Source organism: Phyllostomus hastatus, unplaced genomic scaffold (assembly GCF_019186645.2).
Source record: "Phyllostomus hastatus isolate PE091 unplaced genomic scaffold, TTU_PhHast_1.1 phas_contig_113, whole genome shotgun sequence".
NCBI classification, from domain to species: Eukaryota; Metazoa; Chordata; class Mammalia; order Chiroptera; family Phyllostomidae; genus Phyllostomus; species Phyllostomus hastatus.
In genome coordinates this window covers 12,724,445-12,732,518 of record NW_025333530.1, presented here as the reverse complement: position 1 = coordinate 12,732,518, position 8,074 = coordinate 12,724,445, and the positions used below count along the sequence as shown (strand labels likewise).

General features: G+C 44.8%; 1 pseudogene; it reads left to right on the top strand.

Moving 5' to 3' along the window:
* The first annotated feature begins 5,602 nt into the window (after positions 1-5,602).
* Positions 5,603-6,878, top strand: LOC123819853 (annotated as a pseudogene).
* The last annotated feature ends 1,196 nt before the right edge of the window (positions 6,879-8,074 follow it).

The following is an 8,074-nucleotide window of genomic DNA, read 5'->3' as shown; positions in this document are numbered from 1 at the left end:
GCATTTATTGAGCTGTCCATGTGCCCAGCATTGTGCTAGCACTCTGGGTGTGTGTAATAAAAATTCTGTCCTGGAGCTTGTAATTTAAAGGTGGAAGTGAGGTGTGCACTTGAAAATGAAGCATATTACAAGAGAAATGCATTTATCAAGCATCTACTTAGTTCTGAGACTTCACAAATACATTATCTTATCCTTTCATATTGGGAGGTATTATGATTGCTTCTCAATTGGCAGATGAGAAAATTGTGCTTGTTAAGAATGAGTACCTTGCCCAAGGTCACGCATTTAGTTGAGGCAGAATTAGAAAAAAAGCCCAGATTTAGCCTCCAGAGCCCTAGTTAATTGCACTGGATGGTCCTGCTTCCTGAAACAACAGCCTAGAGGTAGTGGTCCTCAGTCTTGGTTGTACCTTGGGTATTTCTGTCTGGGGCACTCAGAGGCTCCATGGAGGAGAAAGGCTTTGAAGGTTGCCTGTAGGTGAGTTTTGGGGGTGGAGAGTTTGTGGATAGAATTCTTGAACAGTGAGAGGGAAGGCATTTTCTGTCTCTTCCCCTTTGTCCTCCATCCCTGCCTGTCCCCTTCACCCTGTGTGCTCACATATGACTTCCACAGAGTATCCAGATTCTTCTCCCAAATAAGATTATTGAAATTCCTTCCTGAAAATCAGGTTATTGGCTTAGCTCATTGAAAGGGGGATAGGCCCCTACCCCCAGTCCCATGGCTTCAGGAAAAGTTTGCTCTTACTCCCCGGTGTTTGCTTCAATACATATTCCTCCCCTGGGCTTAACAAATGAGAAGAGGACAGGAGTGGGTGGGGGTGATGAGCTCAGCAGGAAACAGGCAGGATGGGACTACTCACTGGGCTTTGCCACCAGAGACAAATGTAGCAGTGCCCAGCTCGTTCTCTTCTGGGACCTCCCATCTCCAGACGTCTTACTTCCTATTCTTTCACCCACCATGACTTCCCCCAAATGGTCTGCCCTGGACATAGGATATTCCCTAGAGGGTTTAACAGTAGTCCTTAGGGAGCTTCTGGAGCAAATTGGAAATGCCACTTGGTTGGTTAAGGCAGAGCAAAGATTGCTGTCCCCACACTTCCCCCAAGTGTGTGAAATGAGGTTGCAGTCTGGGGCACACAGGCCTGGTTCTGGGGACTTGAGCTCCAGTAGGTGCTCAATAACACGCTGAGTTTATTCTGGTTACATCCCGCCTCTGCACAGGATTTTGCTTCTTTTTCTGCTCTGCTAGAACAGTTGTTACTTATTTTTTAAGACTCATCTCAGGCACCTCCCCTGAGAAGTGAAGTACCACAGAAAATCAGCTATTTCCATTCTGTGTTTTCCAGGCAAAGCACAAATCTTGTTGTATTCCACTTATACACACCGGCTTTCTGGGTAGCGTTAGGTACCCACCCAGAAGACAGGAGAGTTAGAATTGAGTTGGATTCTCTCTTGCCAGAGAGTCCTGGATGTGTTGGAGCCCAGCCATTACTATTTTGGGTGGAAAGAAACTAGGAAAGAGGAAAAAAATTAGGAGTAGGGGAATTTCCCCAATCAATGAATCATGCTCTACTGTGTGTGTGTGAGCTTTGGATTCAGAAAACCTTATGGGCAAGTCCTGGGGGCCCTGAAGAGGTCCTGAGTTGGCATTTCTGTGGGCTTATAAGCTGGGCTTTCTCCTCTTGGCTGAACTGCCAAATCCGGTTGCCTCCAGCTGGTACCCAGAGGAGCCGAGAGGACCAGGCCCATCAGCAGGCGAGATATGATCCTGTTTAACCATCCACAGCTCAAACAAATGGCATAATGGTGTGGGTTCCTACTCCTTAGCCAGGACATAAACCTGCTCCCTGGAGGGAGTTCAGGACAATATTTTGGAACTGGGTTCTGAAAATGGAGATGAATCCAGGGGGAGCCCAAGGACTGAGTAGTCCTCTGAGGGTTCTGTGCCAGTGAACCTGACTGTGCTGTGACTGCCACAGGTGGCCATGCTGCAGCTCGTCATGGTGTGGCGGTCCCAACTCACTTCAGTGTCCTTTATTCAGAAACCAGGCTGAACATCTTAGTTTTGACTCCCTAAGAAGTAGGATTATTGTATGGTAAGACTAGATTGTGGAGGATCTGGAATGCCAGGATACAGAATTTGGCTTTAGTTACTTAAGGTAAATGCCCACTCTGTGTATCAAGGTTTTCTTCTTTCCCACCCATGGAAACAAACTGATCACAGCACTTTTCTCCAGTGAATCCGTACTTATCTTCAGAATCTTTCTCAACCCAATGTTCAAGACAGCTGTGACAAATGATTAGAGGTAGTACTCAAAGTAAATCTGTTTACCATCTCTGGGTTCAGGCTCCTCACTGTACATATAAGGAAACTGGCCCTGACTGGGTGGCTCAGTTGTTTGGAGCATGGCGCCATGCACCAAAGGGTTGCAGGTTCAGTCCCTGGTTAGAGTGTTTGCTGGAGGCAACTGATCAATATTTCTCACCTCTGTGTTTCTCTTCTTTCTTCTCTAAAATCAATAAACATATCCTCTGGTAAGGATTAAAAAACAAAAAAAGAAACTGAGGCTAAAGAAGATGGTTAGCTCTGCCCAGGGCCATTCTTAATTTAGTAGGCAGATGGAACAATGGTAAATCTTTAGGTAGGGGACAGTTGTGATGGCATCAAGAAGCTTAATCTGGCATCATGGAGCAGGACTAGCATGAGGCAAGGTAGGTGGCTGGGAGTTTTAAAGAATTTAAAGAAACCTCACCCTCAGCTGTCAGCTCTATGCCTGTAGGATCTGGAGAACCATGTCTTCTTAAATTTCTCCCCAGCTACTCACTGACCTCACCCTAGTCCCTGCTCTGGTTGGGAGACTAGTTAGACGCTGACTTTGCTGAGTCCAGGCATCCAACAGAGCAGTGACAGTAGGAATGCAAGAAACTGATCAAAATTGGCAGACATTGTAAAGGAGAACCAGGAGTACTTGGTGGTAGACTGGTCCTCAAGGGGAAGAGAAAGGGAAACATATGGGTCATAAAGTGACCATGAGGATGGTGGAGTCCTGGCAGGAACAGGGAACAGAGTTACAGCTGAGTGGTTAGCTTGTGGTTTTGTGTTCGTGGTTGTCATGGTTCAGCATTGGCCTACTCTTCTATTTTTCATAAAAACTTTTTGTTGCAGGATAACAAACATGAGAAATGCACATATTGTAAGTAGTGAGTTTTCAAAGACTGAACCAGGCCACATTATAACTATTATCCAGATCACCAGCTGCTCTCAGCCAATGACCAAGCAAAACATCACCAGCACCTCATAAATCCCTCTGGTCTCAACCCTTGCCTCCAAGGGTGGCCACTGTCCTGACTTCTAACACTATAAATTAGTTTTGCTTGGCCTGTACTTCATGTAAATGGAATCTCACAGTCATACTCTTTTGCATCTGGCTTCTTTCACTTTTTCATTTTATTGAATTTATTGGGGTAACATTGGCTAATATAATTATATACATTTCAGGTGTCCAATTCTGTAATGTATCATTTGGGTATTGTATTGTGTGTTCACCACCTTATTGGTTTCTTTCATTTAATATTATGTTTGCGAGATTCATGTTATGAGTAATCATAGATTATTTATTCTCTTTGCTGTATAATATTCTATCATGTGAATATACCATGATATATTTACCCATTTGACTGTTGATAGGTAGTTGGGTAGTTCCCAGATATGAGTTCTTATGAATAGTGCTTCTCTGAATACTACTGTGCATGTCTTTTGGTGACAGTATGTATGCATTTCTATTGAGTATGTATGCAGGAGTGCAATTGTTGAGTCATGGGGTATATGCATGCCCAGCTTGTAGTAGGTGCTGGCTGACTACTGTCACCATGAGTATGTCAGGTCAAGGCCTCCAAGAAGCAGAAGCCAAGATGGGACTACAAGTGCAAGAGGTTTATTGGGGGAAACCCTGTGGAGAACATAGGAGAGGAAGCAGGAGTAGGCAGGGACAGGCTTCAGACCTCAGTATAGATCTGACTCTGTGAAAGGAGAGGCAGAGGAAGGAGGACAGGGTAGGAAGAATCTGAGACCTGTTACAGGCATAAGAAGGTGATGGCCAGGCTGATGGAGTCTCCAACCAAAGTTGCCATTAGGAGAGACTTGCACAGTACCAGCTGTGCTGGGTCATTGGCTGAGAGCAGCTGAGGGAAGAAGGCCTCAGCAGTGATGTGATTTGGGATCCAGAGGAATGACTGCTGTGTTCCCTCCAGCAGGAGATCTGAGCCATGCATGCTTATGGCTGCCCTGTGAGAATTATGAACCCTGTAGGTGATTGACAGAAGTACACTAGGTGCTTGAAAGCCGAACCTTTGGAATCAAACAGGCTGGGCTTAAGCCCAGCTCCATCATTTGCTAGCTGTGTGATCTCCCATGGATTGCCTAACCCTGTGAGTCTGTCTCCAAATCAGTAAAATTGAAGTAATAACAACTAATTTATATGGCTGTTGTAAGAATCAGGTGAGATAATACAATGAAAGTACTCAGTACACAGTAATTATTCAATAAATATTAATAGCTCATTGTTCATTCAGCATATTCATCAACACCCTTAATATGCCAGAGAGGCACTGTTCTAGGCTCAAGGAGTACAGTGTAAGCAAAACAGAGGATACATTTTAGTAGAAGGAGATAAGCAATAAACAGACAACTGAGCAAAATATCAAACATGTCAGAATAGGTTACCAGAGTGTAAGGAAGCCTCCTCCCAAAAGGTGACACTTGAGCAGAGACCACTAGAAAATGAGGGACAAAGACATTCTGGCGAATGGGGTAAGTGTCTTTCAGGCAAAAGAAATAAGTGCCAAAGCCCTGTGGTCAAAGTATGCTTCGCCTGTTAGAGGAACAGCATGGAGCTTGGTGGTCTGGGGCAGAGTGGGAGGCAGAGGGTGGTTGGAGACGGAGTTGGAGCAGTGGCTGGAGCAGGAAGTGCAGAGCTGGAGGAAGGGCATTACTCTGAATAAGAAGGGAAGTCAGGGTGGATTATGTAGGGTTCCCAGTCCTCCATATTCTTGTCAACACTTTCACCTAACAATTTTCATGCCAATATGATGAGTGTAAAATATTTCCTTGTTTTAATTTGGATTTCTCATATTATTGAAGAGAGTGAATAGTTCTTTATATGAGGGGAGACCCAAAAACCTGGAATTCACTTACAAAAAATTGTGTATTTATTCTTACATGTTTAAACTTCAGGCACCTTCAAAGTACTCTCTCCATTTCATGCAATACACTTACTGAGACATTTTTTCACTGCTCAAAACAGTTTTGAACTCATCAATTTTGATGCCTTTTAGTGCTTCTGCTGTGTTTTGTTTTACCTCTTCTACATTAGCAAAATATTTCCCTTTGAGGACTTTCTTCATCCAGGGAAACAAAAAAAAGCACTTGGGGCAAGATCGGGTCAAGAATAGGGAGAGCTCAGGGATCATGCCATTTTTGGCCAAAAACTGCTGAACGCTCAGTGTGGTGTGGGCAGATGTGCTTATAAATCACCCATCATGAAATGGGCAAACATGTTGAAAGAGTCTTCAAAAATAATTCAGTGAGCAGCTTCAACCTGAGTCTCAGCTTTTCACTTTCCTCTCTGAACAACATGAGCTTCAGCACATGCTCCAGCTTCTCTACAGGCTACCGGACTCTGGACTCCATTCAGTTGCCCAGCTACCAGGTCCAGCTGGCCAGCAGTGCAGCCAATGTCTATGCAGGCTCTGGGGGCTCGGGCTCCCAGATCTCTATGTTCTGCTCCATCAGTGTGTGGGGCAGTTGGGGATCTGAGGGCCTGGTTGCAGGGATGGCCAGGGGTCTGGTGGGCATAGGGGGCATCCAGAGCGAGGAGACTATTCAATGCCTGAATGACTGCACGATCTCCTTCCTGGAGAGGGTGAGAAGCCTGGAGGCTGATAATCAGAGACTGGAGATCAAAATCTGGGAACACTTAGAGAAGAAAGGACCCCAGGTCAGAGACTGGGGGCATTATTTCAAGACCATTGAGGACCTACAGGCTCAGATCTTTGCAAATTCTGTGGACAATGCCCGTCTTGCTGCTGATGATTTCAGAGTCAAGCATGAGATGGAGCTGGCCATGTGTCAGTCTGTGGAGATCAGTGGGCTCCAAAAGGTCATTGATGATACCAATATCACTTGGATGCAGCTGGAGACAGAGACTGAGGCTCTCAAGGAGGAGCTGCTCTTTATGAAGAAGAACCATGAGGAGGAAGTAAATGGTGCACAGAACCAGATTGCCAATTCTGGGTTGACTGTGGAGTTGGATGCCCCCAAATCTCAGGGCCTGGGCAAAATCATGGTAGACATCTGGGCCCAGTATGACAAGCTGGCTTGGAAGAGCTGGACTAGTGCTGGTCCCATCAGATTGAAGAGAACACCACAGTGGTCACTTTGCAGACCACTGAGGTAGGCACTGCTGAGATGACACTTACAGAACTGAGATGTATGGTCCAGCCATTGGAGATCAACCTGGACTCAATGAGGAATCTGAAGTTCAGTTTGGAGAATAGCCCGAGGGAGGTGAAATGTGCTATGCCATACAGATGGAACAACTCAATGGGATCCTGCTGCGCCTGGAGTCAGAGCTGGCCTAGACCTGGGCAGAGGGGCAGCTCCAGACCCAGGAGCATGAGGCCCTGCTGAGCATCAAGGTCAAGCTGGAGGCTGAGATTGCCACCTACCACAGCCTATTGGAAGAAGGGGAAGACTTCAATCTTGTTGATGCCCTGGACAAGAGCTCCTCCTTACAAACCATCCAAAAGACCATGACCTGCAGAATTGTGGATGGCAGAGTGGTGTCTGAGGTCAATGACACCAAAGTTTTGAGGCGTTAAAGGAAACTGAAGTGAGGCATCCCTTGACAGGGCAGAAGGCCAGTAAAAAGTTAATTGAAAGATTAAAAAATAATTCAGTGAGGCTGAATGCAGCCTCTCATATCACCACCAGTACACTGATGCACATGGGTTCCTAGAGCACTCACCTAGCAGGGGAAGCTTATGCTACAAGGGGCCTCTCTCCAGAAGGTAATTCTGTTTTTTGGGGATTACCCCCTAGTACAAATTTTTATTCATTTGGGTTTCTGCTTCTATGGTCCATTTATATCCTTTGATTATTTTTCTATAGAATTTGTTGTTGATTCACAGTTTTCTTGCATGTTATAGTATTCTTTAATAATTTTAGACTTTGAAATATTTTCTATTAGTTTTTATTTGTTGTTAATTTTTCCCATAGCACCTGTAGTAGGTTGGATAGTGTCTTCCAGGAGTGCTTGTCCATCTGAAACCTTAGAATGTGACCTTATTTGGAAAGAGTTCTTGCAGATGTATTTAGATAAGATCTCAAGATAAACTCTTCCTGGATTTAGGATGGGCAATAAACACAATGACTGGTGTCCTTATAAGAAGAGGCAGGGACACAGAGACACATAAAGAAGCCATGTGAAGACAAGCAGAGATTGGAGTTACACTGCCATAAACCAAGGACTGCCTGGGATCCTCAGAAGTTGGAGGAGGCAGAGAACTAGTCTTCCCTAGAGGCTTCAGACAGAGCATGGCCCTGCTTATACCTTGACTTTAGACCTCTAGCCTTCAAAACTGTGAGAGGATAAACTGTATTTAAGCCACCCAGTTTGTGGAACTATGTTATGACAGCCCCAGAAAGCTAATACAAGTTTTGATACTGGATAGTGAGGTGCTGCTGTAACAAATGCCAAAAATGTGGAAGTGGCTTTGGAACTGGGTAATGGGCAGAAACTGGAAGAATTCTGAGGTTTAGTATAGCAAAAGCCTCTATTGCACTGAAGAGATTGTTGACAGAAATAGGAATGTTAAAGACAATGCTAGTGAGGGCTCAGATGGAAGCAAGGAACACAGCTGAGAAAGCTTCTATTATTTTAGAGAGTACAATGAGCATCATGAACAGAACACTGCTAGAAATATGAATGTTAAAGGTACTTCTGGTGAGGCCTTAGATGGAAATGAGGAACATGTTATTGGTAACTGGAGCAAAGGCAATTCTTTTTATAAAATGT